The sequence below is a fragment of the Hemiscyllium ocellatum genome, chromosome 22 (genome assembly GCF_020745735.1).
Source record: "Hemiscyllium ocellatum isolate sHemOce1 chromosome 22, sHemOce1.pat.X.cur, whole genome shotgun sequence".
Classification (NCBI taxonomy): Eukaryota; Metazoa; Chordata; class Chondrichthyes; order Orectolobiformes; family Hemiscylliidae; genus Hemiscyllium; species Hemiscyllium ocellatum.
In genome coordinates, this window is record NC_083422.1 from 33098828 (window position 1) to 33114819 (window position 15992).

Below are 15992 nucleotides of genomic sequence, written 5' to 3' on the forward strand. Positions count from 1 at the left end.
AAAGGAGTCCACCACTAATGTTATAAACAGAAAAAGAATTGGTGTTGGAGAAAGGGAAGAATATCCATAGGGACTCTCTGTGAAAGTATTCCAGATGTACCTCAGCAATCTCCTTCCTAAAGGATCTCAAAGACTCTACAGCATGAATTGCATTCTGTCCTTCCATGTTTTTTATCCTCCCCACTCATACCCAGGCCTGCTATGACATGGGTTGCACAATCGACCATTTTCACCCACTTTCAGGCCTATTATCATGTTAGATAGTTTGCTTTCAGTACAGCCAACCCATTCTCTCCTGCTTGTAGCTGTCATGATCACTTATTCAGCTTATCAGCTTATCCATAATCACTACGTTTGCTTATCCCTTTCATATCCCTCTTTCTCTCTCTACGGGCTCCATCTTCACTTATCCACTCATCTCTCCACCTCCCACCCCCTCACCCCCAACCTCTCCAGACCAGATGCATTTGGAAAGAAAGGAGCCAATATATGAAGTTCTAAAATGCTGAAGAAACAGACAGCTAACATCCAGCGTTTAAGCTGGACTGACAGGAAACTTGACATGTTTAATCTGACAGAAGTAAACATATAAAATATACTACAATGTCATAAAAATGTTGAAGTCATAGATTGAAGAGAGTCGAGAGTATGGTGCTGGAAAAGCACAGCAGGTCAGGCAGCATCTGAGGAGCAGGAGAATTGATGTTTTGGACATTAGACCTTCATCATTCCTAATTCTTCTACTCCTCAGATGCTGCCTGACCTGCTGTGCTTTTCCAGCACCACACTCTCGACTCTGACCTGCAGCATCTGGAGTCCTCATGTTCTCCTCCTGGATTGAAGAGAGTTAATTATCTAATAAAAAAAAGTTTGTGTAATTAGTTAAGGAAGGATGAAAAGGAGATGTTTGAAGAAGACAAGGACTGAGAACAAGAACAAGCCATAGGTATTCCCAAAGATGAGGTTAAGCATGGCAGAAGAAATAAGATGATCATTTTCACAGCTTTCAATTTACCAGAAAGAAAGGGTTACATGCCTGAGTACATGTAATATAAAAATAGCCTGAATATTTCTGACTGGAGGTTTAACAGGAATACATTGAATACAAACTGAAAACACATCTTTTCTTAGTTATTGTAGACCCTCCATACTCATTTTATTTGTTTATTGGGTGTGGTCATCTCATGTGGACAATGCTAAGTCTGTATTTATTGCCCATCCCTACTTGCTCCCAACATAACAGGGAACTGTATTCTTGGATGACAGCAGTCCATGGGGCCAGACACACCCAAGTGCGTTAAGAAGGATGTTTTTAGGAATTTGTGCTAATAATAGTAAAGGAATGGTGATACCATTCCGAATCTGGATGGTATGTGACTTGGAAGAGAACTTTCATGTGGTGATGTTACTGTGCATCTGCTGCCCTGGTCCTTTTAATGTAGTGATCAGGGGTTTGAAAGATGCTACTAAGGGATCGTTGGTGACCTTTACTGTACAGCAAATTTTAGCCCACACTACTGCCACTGTGCAGTGTTGACAAAAGTGAATGTTGAAGTACTGAATGGGATGCTAACCAAATAAACTGAATTGTTCTGGATGATGTCAAGCTTCTTAAGTGCTATTGGGGCTACACTCATTTAGGCAAGTGGAGAGTATTCCATCCCACACGCTATTAGTATATTGTAGATGATGGTCATGTTTTGGGATAACTCAGAAGGTGAGTTATTTGCTGTAGAATTCCTTACCTCTGAAATGTTGTTGTCTGTCTGTTTCATTTCAGTTTCTGGTCAGTTGTAATCCTCAGGATGTTGATAGTGGGAAGATTCAGGGATGACAATGTCATTATATTTCAAGGACCATGATTAGATTCTCTTTTGTTGTGGATGATCATTGTCTAGCATTTTATGGACCATTCTATGCTTTCCTTGTACGATTGTTCTGCTATGTCTTACCGACTGGGAGGTTGCCTATAGGATACAATAAATAGTGGGAGCTATAATGTCCTTACTGGATCAGAAGGCCAGTGTTCAAAATCCATTTACACCAGAAGTGTATTATATTTTCTATTGTTTCTGAGCTCTAACCAAATAGAAGTTATCCTTGATGATTTTTGGATATTCTCTCTCTTCCATGTACTATATTACCCTTACCACCCATGTCTGTTGCCTTTTCCAAAATACCTAATCAAGTTAGTTTAATGTAATTTGCTTGAAACAAATTAATGTAGGATTTCCTTAATTATTGAATCAATAATCCAATACTCAATAGTTTTGTTCCACTGTTGCTTGAAATCTCTGTTCAGCTTTTAAAACAGTTATGAAATTTCAGTGATGCCCGTATTTCAACAGACCTTTGAACAGAAATCTCAGAATATTAAATCTCTCATTAATGAGGCATCATTAAGAGATCATTAGCTACTGAAGCAGACTTGGACAGAAATTTTAGAAAAGATGTTAAGCTGTAAAATTACTTAGGCATCAGTAAGCTTATGGATGTTGCTTTTATCTTTATATAGAGAAAAAGAATGGAGACTTAATGTAGTTTTGTCTCAACTGTCGGTACCTTAATAACTTTGTACTAACTACTCTCTTTATCATTGTTGTCAATTAAGGACTTCATGGAATTACTCATCAGCAAATGTCTCAGAGGCATGAGGTGAGTACTAACATGTTAGATCTGGAGAATTAATAACTGAGTTTCTTATGGATATATGACAGTCACACAGAGTCTGAATGATATACTCCAGAACAATCAAGGATAACTTTGGAAAACGCCATTCTTGATATTGAGTTGTATTTGAAGAGGAGAGGAATCAACTAGAATGACTGTAACAATGCTGTTGCCTTATTTCAACCTAGCAAGAGACAATGCTTGTGAGTGACTGCTATCTGTGGAAGTTGGTCTAGTTGGTAATAATTGTATTTTGAAGAAGTACAGTTGCCTTCACACCAATAATAGAACAATGTTTGCATTCTTGCACGTAAATTTCATGTTTTCAACAAGTTAAACCATTCAGTGATGCCATATTTTCAGTAGTTGGGTTAATTAGGTCAAAATTAGATGACTAGGCTATTGTAAGTGACAACACATTAATACATTTAATTTCAAAAACACATCTTTAGAGTGAGGTGGTGACAGCATGGTGTGGAGTGCCTTATTTCCCCCTCTGATTTGATTTTATCCCTTCCCTTTCTCCCTATCTTTCCTTCACCTTTGGTGTTATAGCACAGTCCATGATGGGCTCTACATGGAAATTGATAATTAATTCTAAACATGGATGATTTAGTGGTAGTGAGTAGAAGTGAAAAGTAACGTGGGTAATTTGGTTGTGGAGAAAACAGTTCAATTTAGCACTTCTGGATATAAAAACATAACTTTAACCCAAGGCAAGAGATTCAGGAAATAAAACATATTGTGAAGAGCTGCTCATATGTACAGTTACCATGAATCAAACATATTACTGAATCTGTAAAGAGTTTCAGATATCAGTTGCTAATGTATTAAATGTGATCTCTAATCAATAAAAAAAAAGCTGGCAGAAAGTTAGTTAAGATTTCTCAATATTAAGAGCACAGGAGAAGTCGATTTTCAAATGCAGCTTTACAGTTGAGGAAACAAAGACTCCTGATAATGTATTCTTAAAATAAGATACTTTTACCAAAGATTCTTTGGAAGATTTTGAAACTCAAATGTTGCACTCACCAAAGAGAGTTTAGAGTCCAATATGATTCTTTTTCTTGCCCATTATACAATTAACATCAATAGAAGGTCAAACATATAGAATTTTATATAAAACTGAAATAACTTCGGATGCCGTAAATCAGAAACAAAATCAGGAACTGCTGGAAAACCTCAGCCGGTCTGAGCAACTAAGAAAGGGTCATTCAACCCAAATCATTAACTCCAATTTCTCTCCACAGAATTCTAGTACATACCTGGATAATTGACAGTTTAATTTATTAGAGGTACAATTAATATATCTCCGTACTAGTTTATAATTCTATTATCAGAGCTATATTAAACATGCATGACAACTTTAACTATATATGGCCATACGAGGATAATTATAGTATAAAGAATGAAAAGTTTCTAAAGTATGTTCAGGAGAATGCTGTACAGTAATATGTTTCCAGTCACTGGGGAAAAAAGTATTTTTGGGTTCTGTTCAAGGAAATTAGATTGGTCAAATTGATCATATGTCAGTGGGGACCATTTAGGGGACAGTAATCATAGTATAAAGTTCAGGTTAGCTGTGGAGAAGGACAAAGAGTATCTACACCTCCAGTAAAAAATAATTAATTGAAGATGGGGGCAGCTTCAATGGGGTGATAACAGATCTGACTCAAGTAAAGTCAAACCAAAGACTGTGACACAAATTTGTAATGAATCAATTGGCTGCCTTTAAAGAGGCAATAGACTATGTACAGTTGATATACATTCCCACAGGGGAAGCAGATATGAGGAACAAAGCCAGAACTTTCTGAATGACAAATACACAAAGAATAATTAAACGGCAATAATTGTGAATGAAGATATCAGACAAGTAATACAAGTGAAAATTAGGCTGAAGATATGACGTTCAGGGAGGAAACGAAAAAAGAAAAAAGAGAAATGAAGAGATGAAAAGAGACTGGCAGCAAACATAAAAGTGAATTAAAATACATCATTGGGCATTTAAGCAATAATGAGAAAAGAAGTGGAGTTAGTGTACAGTGATACAGAAGATTTAGGCATAAATGTAAAGGACACAGAAGGTTAAATGACTCTATAGTATTTGTTTTTGTTAAGGTATATGAAAGGGGAAGCAGTGCACATTTATTACCCTTTTGAGGGCTCTTCTTGAGATTTTCTCAAGAGCATCATTTTGATTTTCAGGGATCACTTTTCAGTTTTCAATGGTTCTTCTCTTATTCTCATGAAATCACTTATTAATTGATGCAATCAGGTAGTAATAGTATCTTCTGCACTTTTTTTGAAATATGGTGTATTTGGCTGCACACAGACAGAATTTGATCAATAAACTTAACAATTATCAACACACCATTAAACTTAAAGCCACAACAAACAAGGAAAGTATTAGTTTCTGAGATACCACAGTCTGTAAACAAACAAAAGTTAAGCATAACACATTTTTCTCAAAGTAGCTAGCACATTTTTATTACAAGAAGTAATCAACAAAAGACACTTTCTGCAGACCACTGAAGTCACAGCTAATGCAATTCTATTGCATATGCACAAAGTACATTTTAATCAAGCAATTACCACTCCTTTTACTATACCTCGGAGCTCAACCTCAGACTTAAATTTAACAATGTTCAGGAAGATCGAACCTACTACATTAGCCCTGCCTCAACTTTCACTAATCCTGCAAAGAATGTAGCGTTAAGCTAGAGATTCAACATTCTTTGTAAGAAAGGCAACACCTCAGTGATTTCAAGTCTTTCTAGCTCACAGTTAACTTTCCATTGGTGACAGGTTTAAAATTGTTCTCTCTCCTTTGTAGCCTTTCTCTCCCTTTACAAAGCCCCTTTACCCTCCCCTCACCCCCCACCCCTCAGACCCTTAGAGCCTCTTTCTCCCCCTACTCTTCTGGCAGTCTCCTTTTTCTCCTTCCTCAGCTCTGTTGCTGCTGTATTCTCTCTCTCGGATGCAGAAGGAATGCCCAGACCATCAGCCTGGGGAGGTGACTGTCCCAATAAAATGCGTTAAAAGGGATTCCCCCAGTTATGGTGAAGGGCTCCCAGCAATTCACTCCCCTCTCGTCAATATTTACTTTACAAACTGCTCACTGCTCTTCCAGTCGATAGATTTTCTTCCTGATTGGCTGCCGATAGTGAGCTCTGGACTGAAGATTGATGGCAGGTGTGAATTTCCAGTTTTATGTTTTTGTGCAATTTGAATTATCAATTTTATTTTTAACTTTAAATGGGTAGAATCCCTGTCACTCATGTGAGAGTCTAGGATTCAGTTTTCACAATAGGGAACAGTTTGTCGTGACTTGGCCGAGTGATTGATTGAGGTGCTGGACTTAGGCTGCTGTCATGAGTTGTGAGTTCAATTTAACCCTTGTACGTATGACTGAACATTTAGGATGATAGATAAAATATCCACCTTGCTCGCCACCCCATTGTTATGATCCCAGCTGATTAGAAAGGTCAGGCTGCAGACTGAAATTTGGCTTGATAGCCTTTTTTTTATATTGACGAGGTGGTACCTCACTGAAACACAGACATGGAATGCTGCAGATTCAAGTTTAACAATAGAATAGAAGTTTATTACACAAAAGAGATGAAGATTAAATAGAATAAACCAAATTGTTTTCACATAATAAACATTTAATGATTTTGTACCACACAGTAAAATAAAACACAAATTAATTCAAAAATCTCTACAGAAATCACACTAGAGATAATTCCCTTCTCTTTCACATTTATAGGAATTAATTTAATTGCGGCTTCAATTCCCAGTCTTGAGAACCTAACAGCCTTCATGCAACTTGGTTTAGGTTTTCTTGTCTTCAAATAACCATTCAGGGTTTGAACAATTGTTTTGGTATGCTACTTTTAAACTGAACTCATTTTACTTTTTAAAATTGTGATGGAAAAGGATAGACCAGATCTAAAAGTTGAAGTTCTAAATTGGAGCAAGGCCAATTTTGACGGTTTTGGCAAGAACTTTCGAAAACTGATTGGAGGCTGATGTTCGCAGGTAAAGGGGTGGCTGGAAAATGGGAAGCCTTCAGAAATGAGATAGCGAGAATCCAGAGAAAGTATATTCCTGTCAGGGTGAAAGGGAAGGCTGGTAGGTATAGGGAATGCTGGATAACTAAAGAAATTGAGGGTTTGGTTAAGAAAAAGAAGGAAGTATATGACAGGTATAGACAGGATAGATCGAGTGAATCCTCAGAAGAGTATAAAGAAAGTAGGAGTATACTTAAGAGGGAAATCAGGAGGGCAAAACGGGGGCATGAGATAGCTTTGGCAAATAGAATTAAGGAGAATCCAAACGGTTTTTACAAATATGTTAAGGACAAAAGGGTAACTAGGGAGAGAATAGCGCCCCTCAAAGATCAGCAAGGCAGCCTTTGTGTGGAGCCACAGAAGATGGGGAGATACTAAATGAATATTTTGCATCAGTATTTACTGTGGAAAAGGATATGGAAGATATAGACTGTCGGGAAATAGATGGTGACATCTTGCAAAATGTCCAGATTACAGAGGAGGAAGTGCTGGATGTCTTGAAATGGTTAAAAGTGGATAAATCCCCAGGACCTGATCTGTGGGAAGCTATAGAAGTGATTGCTGGACCTCCTGCTGAGATATTTGTATCACCGATAGTCACAGGTGAGGTGCCAGAAGACTGGAGGTTGGCAAATGTGGTGCTACTGTTTAAGAAGGGCGGTAAAGACAAGCCAGGAACTATAGACCAGTGAGCCTGACTTTGGTGGTGGGCAAGTTGTTGGAGAGAATCTTGAGGGACAGGATGTACATGTATTTGGAAAGGCGAAGACTGATTTGGGACAGTCAACATGGCTTTGCGCGTGGAAAATCATGTCTCACAAACTTGATTGAGTTTTTTGAAGAAGTAACAAAGAAGATTGATGAGGGCAGAGCAGTAGATGTGTTCTATATGGACTTCAGTAAGGCATTCGACAAGATTCCCCATGGGAGACTGATTAGCAAGGTTATATTCTCATGGAATACAGGGAGAACTAGCCATTTGGATACAGAACTAGCTCAAAGATAGAAGACAGAGGGTGGTGGTGGAGGATTGTTTTTCAGACTGGAGGCCTGTGACCAGTGGAGTGCCACAAGGATCGGTGCTGGGCCCTCTACTTTTTGTCATTTACATAAATGATTTGGATGCGAGCATAAGAGGTACAGTTAGTAAGTTTGCAGATGACACCAAAATTGGAGGCGTAGTGGACAACGAAGAGGGTTACCTCAGATTACAACAGGATCTGGACCAGATGGGCCAATGGGCTGAGAAGTGGCAGATGGAGTTTAATTCAGATAAATGCGAGGTGTTGCATTTTGGGAAAGCAAATCTTAGCAGGACTTATACACTTAATGGTCAGGTCCTCGGGAGTGTTGCTGAACAAAGAGACCTTGGAGTGCAGGTTCATAGCTCCTTGAAAGTGGAGTCACAGGTAGATAGGATAGTGAAAAAGGTGTTTGCTATGCTTTCCTTTTTTGGTCAGAGTATTGAGTACAGGATTTGGGAGGTCATACTGCGGCTGTACAGGACATTGGTTAGGCCACTGTTGGAGTATTGCTTGCAATTCTGGTCTCCTTCTTATTGGAAAGATATTGTGAAACCTGAAAGGGTTCAGAAAAGATTTACAAGGATGTTGCCAGGGTTGGAGGATCTTAGCTACAAGGAGAGGCTGAACAGGCTGGGGCTGTTTTCTCTAGAGCATCAGAGGCTGAGGTGTGACATTATAGAGGTTTACAAAATTATGAGGGGCATGGATAGGGTAAATAGGCAAAGTCTTTTCCCTGGGGTTGAGGAGTCCTGAACTATACAGCATAGTTTAGGGTGAGAGGGTAAAGATATAAAGTGACCTAAGGGGCAACGTTTTCATGCAGAGGGTGGTACGTGCATGGAATGAACTGCCAGAGGATGTGGTGGAGGTTGGTACAATTGCAACATTTAAGAGGCATTTGGATGGGTATATGAATAGGAAGGGTTTGGAGGGATATGGGCCGGGTGCTGGCAGATGTGACTAGATTGGGTTGGGATATCTGGTCGGCATGGATGGGTTGGACCAAAGGGTCTGTTTCCATGCTGTACATCTCTATGACTCTATGACTCTACTGAAGCAATCACTTTCTTAATAGTTCCAAGGTTCACTCCCTTCTCAGGAGTAACTGTCTAACCCTTCCAGCTTCAGCCAAGACTTCTGCAAGCTGGCAAACTGAAAGCACAAAGTTTGTTCCGAGCTATGGCTGCTTCCATTAAAAATAACTAAAAAAAAAACTTTGCTCTCCTAAACTGAAAACTTACTGCATGACTTTTATATTGTTCATTTGTAAAAAGACTGTCCCAATTAAAATAAATTCTCATTAGCTTCTAAGGACTTTCTCTTTCAGACGGTTTTAACAAAAGTAAATCACATGATAATCATTAAACCATTCAGTCACAGGAAACTTGCTGTTCAAAATTTTAAAATCCTAAAAATGATTTTAAAATATAAAGCTTGAATTCATACTGTGTCGACAGGAATCCTGCTCACTGCATTACTTTTAGAAAGAGACAATAGTGCTTTGATAATGTTGAGTAAATATGTCTTTGATAAGGACTCAAACTGGGTTAATGCTCTCAAGAGAGGGAGTAAGATTGAATGATGAAATATGACTTCAATTAATAAAATGGTCTTGTGACACCAATGTAGCAGACCCTATGTCTGGGGAGAGACCCTTAGTTGAAGTCTCACCTCAGGATTTGTTGAGCACAAGATGCACCATAACAGAACCAAAACATGTCGATATATAAAAAAGTGTCAAAATTATCAAAGGCAGACTGTGTACTCAAAAAAGAATTTTGGTATGGCACAGGAAATCCTCGATTTTATAAACAAAAAATTGTGTCTGCCATATAGTTTGGTTTGGAATTATGGTCAGCATGGACGGGTTGGACCAAAGGGTCTGTTTCTGTGCTAAATGAATCTGACTCCGTGTAACCGGTAAAAGGTAATAACAGAAGGTTTACTGACGTATTTCCTTTCCAAAGGAAAATAACTGAGTAGCTTATTCAGAGAGACAGTGTTTCTTGCCGTAACAATAGTAAACACAATAACACCTTATACCATGTCAATTTCAAAAACCTCCTTCACATGGCAGAATTAAATGTTGATTGAAGGAAAATCAGAATATTTGATATTTTTGAAAAATATGAAATGGGGAGGCAATGGGCTAGCAGTTTTATCACAGAGACCCAGATATTGTTCCAGGCACCTGGGTTTGAATCCCACCATGACAGATAGTGGAATGTGGAATAATTGAAAAAAGTCTGGAATTAAGACCCTAATGAGGATCATGAATCCATTGTTGATTGTTGGAAAAATCCAAAAGACTCACTAATGTCCTTTAGGGAAGGAAACAGCAATCCTTACACATGACTTCAAACCCCCAGCAATGTGGCTGACTCTTAATTGCCATCTGGGCAATTAGAGATGGGCAATAAAACCTAGCCTAGAGAGCAACGCCCTCATGCCATGAATGAATGAATGAATAAAACTGCAAGTCAAAAAACAAGCCATGGTAACTGATTTAACATCAAACAGAAATCTGAAATGTTTATGGTAATCTTGAGAAATGAATTCCACTACCCTGACCTACAATACAACCAAATGAGTTGCATGGATAATATTCACAATTTTTTTTCCATTGTGTACTTCTGTATTTCATATTTATTTAGCAATCAATAGTCCTAGACCTTCCTTTAGTCATGAGTTTAGATCCTTGCATTTAGTGAAATTGGGGTAGCGATGCTAAACTTTGACAAGAGTGCAATCTGTCAAAACCTGGGGAGGTTTCTTTCATCTGCTATAATTTTGGACAGGAAACTTTGATTTGGAAGAACTGTAGAAGGTCAACTTGTGGGTTGGCACTGCTCTGGTTGCAATGTGAGATTTAGCTCACTAGTTTATTCCTGTGTCTCTCACTACAGAGAGAAGGAAGCAAGTATAAATACAATGACTATCAGAGGCCATAGATGACACAGGTTTCTCCTTCATCACCTTGTGTGAAACTGCTTTTTCTCCACCTAAAGACTGTGTAGTATCAGATTGGGTGGAGTTTAATGCCGCTTCAACAGTAACTCTTTCAGAACCATTACATATACAATGAAATAGAGATAGGATGACAATGATCATCATAGTCTAGGGATCATAAAGTAGCATTTCAGGGTTTAATTGATCAGGGATGCCTTAAGTGGAACTCTGCAAGTTGTATAAATAATTGCTGAATTTTGATTGTTTTAGAGTTTTACAAAACTGACTCACTATGAAGAACAAAGTAATAGGCAGAAAATGAAAATGATTAAGGAAACATTGCCTAAAATTAACAAAACAAAGACAGGCTTGCGTCATTTCTTAAGGTTGTAATCCACATCTGAAGTGCAACTGCATCCAAAACCCATTTTTCTACTGCTCTTTATGCAGTTTCTCAAATGCTATTGATTTGTTTTTATTTGCTAATCTCCTAGTTATTTTAAAACAGTATCAAAAAATACACAGCATCGGGTTCAAATCAAGTGCACAATATCTATTAAATTGACTGTTTTCTATATATATGAATGTTGTGAACATTATGTATTGATAATCTTTCCTCTTTGTGCTTATAAGTTTTTAGCAATCTGACCTAACCTGACCAATTGTTTTAAATGATGCAGCTATGAAAGAAGGAATTGTGCTCCAGGGTTTCATTGATACACTGCTGGGATTCTTAAGGCACTATAACCTTCAGGAAGGATGTAAAGACTTTCGAGAAGGTACAAAGAATATTTTGAATTTGGTTCCAGAGGTAAGAGACTTCAACTAGACTGGGAGGATATTCGATAAAGGTGTTCCGAATTAAGAGAAGTTTGGGCAGTATAGTGTAAACTGTTCCTGTATTGGAAGGGTCAAGTATTAGAAAACACTTGACCAGCACCAATGTAAGAAAAGTTGTTTTGTATACATACACCATATCCAAATAACTTGCTATATGTTATTTAAGAATATGAAGGTGGCAGATCAATTATGGCTTTCAAAACGAAATTAGATCATTATCTGAAGAGAAAGAGGGCAAGGGTGCATCATTACCCTGGAGAATATTATTTTGGTTTATCAACTTTCTGTTCATTTTTTATAAATTTCCGTTCACCATTTTGTTATGGCGTTTTATAGTGCACCACTAGGGGGTGTCTAATCCTTTGCTAATTTAGTATTTTTTAGAAGTAGCAAAGGAGTTTGGACTATTGTGGCACAGTGGTAGTGCCCCTACTTCTGAGCCAAGAGGTTTAGGTTCAAATCCCACCTGCTCCAGAAGTGTGAAACAACAACTTTGAATTTTTTGATTAAAAAATATCTAGCAGATTCACCTAAATCAAGTGAAAGCCATGTCCCATCATTAAAATGGATTCCACATCTGTTAAGCACTGTAGAGGGCAGTGATGTATTAGCACCACACAGAATGACTTTTTAATGTAAGTTTGTTTTTTGACCTTTGTAATAATTCAAGGATTGCCAATTCTAATGTTTGCTTAATTTGGTTCACATAATTGTTGTGATGCTAAAAGATGCCATTCAGCCTATCATGTCTATATCAGCGCTCCAAAGGGACATCAAGACTGAGTGCCACCTTCCTGCTCTTTTCCTGTAACACTGTGTATTATTTCAATTTAAATAATCATCTAATGCCCTCTTGGAGCCTCAACCGAACCTACCTTCATCACATTTCTAGGCAGTACAGAAATCACTGATAAGGTTTCCTCTCACATCCCACTTTTGCAGATCACTATAAATCTGTGTCCTCTCATTCTTAATCTCTTTACAAATGGAAATGCTTTCTCCCTATCCACTTTGTTCAGACCTCTCATAATTCAGAAAGCTTCTATCAATTAATTACTTGGGTCTCCTCTTTCTGTGCTTTCTTTCATCTCTATCAATAAAAGCAACATTGTATGGCATCTTAAAATAGAATCATAGAGTCATAAAAACAGACCCTTTCGGTCCAACTCATCCATGCCTACCAGATATCCCAACCCAATCTAGTCCCTCCTGCCAGCACCCAGCCCATATCCCTCCAACCCCCTCCTATTTATATACCCATCCAGATGTCTTTTAAATGTTCCAATTGTACCAGCCTCCACCACTTCCTCTGGCAGCTCTTTCAATACAAGTATCACTCTCTGAGTCAAACGGTCGCCCCTTAGGTCTCTTTTATATCTTTCCCCTCTCACCCTACACCTATGTTCTCTAGTTCTGGACTCCCCAACACCAGGGAAAAGACCTTGTCTATTTATCCTATTCAGACCCTCATGATTTTATAAACCTCTAAAAGGCCTCAGACTCTGATGATCCAGGAAAAATAGCCCTAGCCTATTCAATCTCTTCCTATAGCTCAAATTCTCCAACTCTGGCAACATCACTTATGCCCGAAACGTCGAATCTCCTGTTCCTTGGATGCTGCCTGACCTGTTGCGCTTTTCCAGCAACACATTTTCAGCTCAACATCCTTGTAAATCATTGCTGAACCCTTTCAGGTTTCACAACATCCTTCCAGTAGGAAGGAGACCAGAATTGCACGCAATATTCCAACAGTGGCCTAACCATTGTTCTGTTCAGTTGCAACATGACCTCCCAATTCCTGTACTCAATACTCTGACCAATAAATGAAAGCATACCAAACGCCTTCTTCACTATCCTATTTACCTGTGACTCCACTTTCAAGGAACTATGAACCTGCATTCTAAGGTCTCTTTGTTCAGCAACACTTCCTAGGACCTAACCATTAAGTGAATAAGTCCTGCTAAGATTTGCTTTCCCACAATGTAGCACCTCACATTTATCTAAATTAAACTCCATCTGCCACTTCTCAGCCCATTGGCCCATCTGATCAAGATCCCATTGTAATCTGAGGTAACCTTCTTCGCTGTCCACTACACCTCCAATTTTGGTGTCATCTGCAAACTTACTAACTATTCCTCTTATGCTCATATCCAAATCATTTATATAAATGATGAAAAGTAGTGAACCCAGCCCCGATCCTTGTGGCACTCTACTGGTCACAGGCCTCCAGTCTGAAAAACAACTCTCCACCACCACCCTCTCTGTCTTCTACTTTTGAGCCAGTTCTGTATCCAACTGACTAGTTCTCCCTGTATTCCTTGAGATCTAACCTGGCTAACCAGTATCCCATGGGGAACTTTGTCAGAGGCCTGACTGAAGTCCATAAAATGAATGTGAAGAAGTTGGCGTGGAACTACCCTGTTAATCAATGCCAGCCAGACACAAATGCAAATTGGCACAAATGTTATTAAGATGTAATGGTACAAATTTGTTCGCTACTATATTGCTTCATACTTATATGGCAGTTGCATGTTTCATCTGGCATCCATTTGTTTCTTTTAAAGCTGGTATAGTTCATTGGTGCTTGCCACCTGCTAATTTGACCCTGCAGAATTCTGCATTGATTTTCTTATTGACTTATTCTGTAAGAATTGGCTATGGTGTTCATAGCAAACATAATTACAGATTGCAAGTAATTTTCCAACGAGCTGCTTCAGTACTAAGAATTGAACTTATGGAACCAGAAACTGATATGACCTAAAAACGGACCATTTAGCTTATCATTGCCTGTACCTAATTAATCAGATTCCCATACTCTTTACCCATTCTCCTGCAACTTTAATCCATTCAAGATCTTATTCAGTTCTTTCTTGAATGTTATTTCTGAATCTGTTTTAATTACCATTTTCACACAGTGTTTTCAAGATCCCAACAACATTCTGTGTTCATATTATCTCCAGTTCTTTGTTAAACAGTTTAAATCTGTTTTCTGGTTACATACACTCCACGAATGATTTAATCAGAAGAATTTCTCCCCTCAAACCTCGATCAAATCTATTCACAACTTTGAACACCTTTACCAAATCACCTGAATATTCCTTTCTGTGAGGATACCAATTTCAACTTCTCACATCTCTGTTCCTCATACCCAATATCTTCCACCTAATCTAATCTAAGATTTTGGTCACTTTTCAAACACGTGGTACCAGCCAATGGAAACAATATTCCAATTGAAATGTAACCAATGTTTTATAAATACTTAATTTAACTTCCTTGCTTTGTACACTATTCCACTATTAAAGAGAAACAGAAGAATATTGAAAATGGAAGCATAAGCAAGTCTTTCATCCGTTAGTTCCCACCTAGTCATTCAGCTGATTGATGGAGGGTTTTTGCCCGAAACGTCGATTTTCCTGCTCTTCGGATGCTGCCTGACCTGCTGTGCTTTTCCAGCACCACTCTAATCTAGACTCTGGTTTCCAGCATCTGCAGTCCTTGTTTTTACCCATTCAGCTGATTATGGCTGTTCTTCAACTTCAACATGTCTTTCTTATCTCATCCCCTTAGATTACTAGAATTGAAAGAAAGTTTAGGTGCGAATGGTATCAAAATTAAACATCAACAGTTCACTAGAGTAACTTTTCAAAGATTCAGAATCCTTTAAATGAAGAAATTTCTCCTCCACTCCTTCCAAACAGGCTGTGTCTAGCCTATCAACTCCTCACATAACCATAGACATTACAATGAGATTATATGTTATTCTTCAAAATGTCACAGTATAGGCAATGTACTCAAACTTTTTCTTGTAGGATAGTGATCTCATCCCAAGAATAAATCGAGTAAATCTTCATTTCAGCTCCCTTTCAACAAGCATAGCCTTCTTGAGCAACTGAGACCAAAACTATATACATTACTCAAGTGTGATCTCAACCAAACTCTACACACTTACAAAGTTTCCTTAACTTTATACTCCAACCATTTTGCATAAGAGGCAATATCTCATTTGCATTCCGAATTGCTTGTTGCAGCTCCCACCTTACTTTCAGCCCTAGCTTTGTATTATCAGCAAATTTACACCAGGTCCATTCTTTTTGATTCTTAATATGGAACCATAGAAAAGTTACACACAAAACAAGGTCACTCAGCAAGTCAAATATGCAATAAGGGAAAAAGAAGCTAGCCATCTATTCTAATTCCATTTTCCACCACCTGACCTATATTTGTGCAGGTTACAGAACTGTAGATCCAGATCCAGATACCTTGTAAATGAGGTTTTAGCCTCCACTTTTACAACAGACAATAAATTTAATTTTCTGAACAGTGGGGCCTTGTCAAACCCTTATTTAATTCCATGCAAACAATGCCCACTGCAATGCCCTCAACAATCCTCCTCATGACTTCCTCAGAAAGTACAACTAATTGACTAATTGAACTTCCA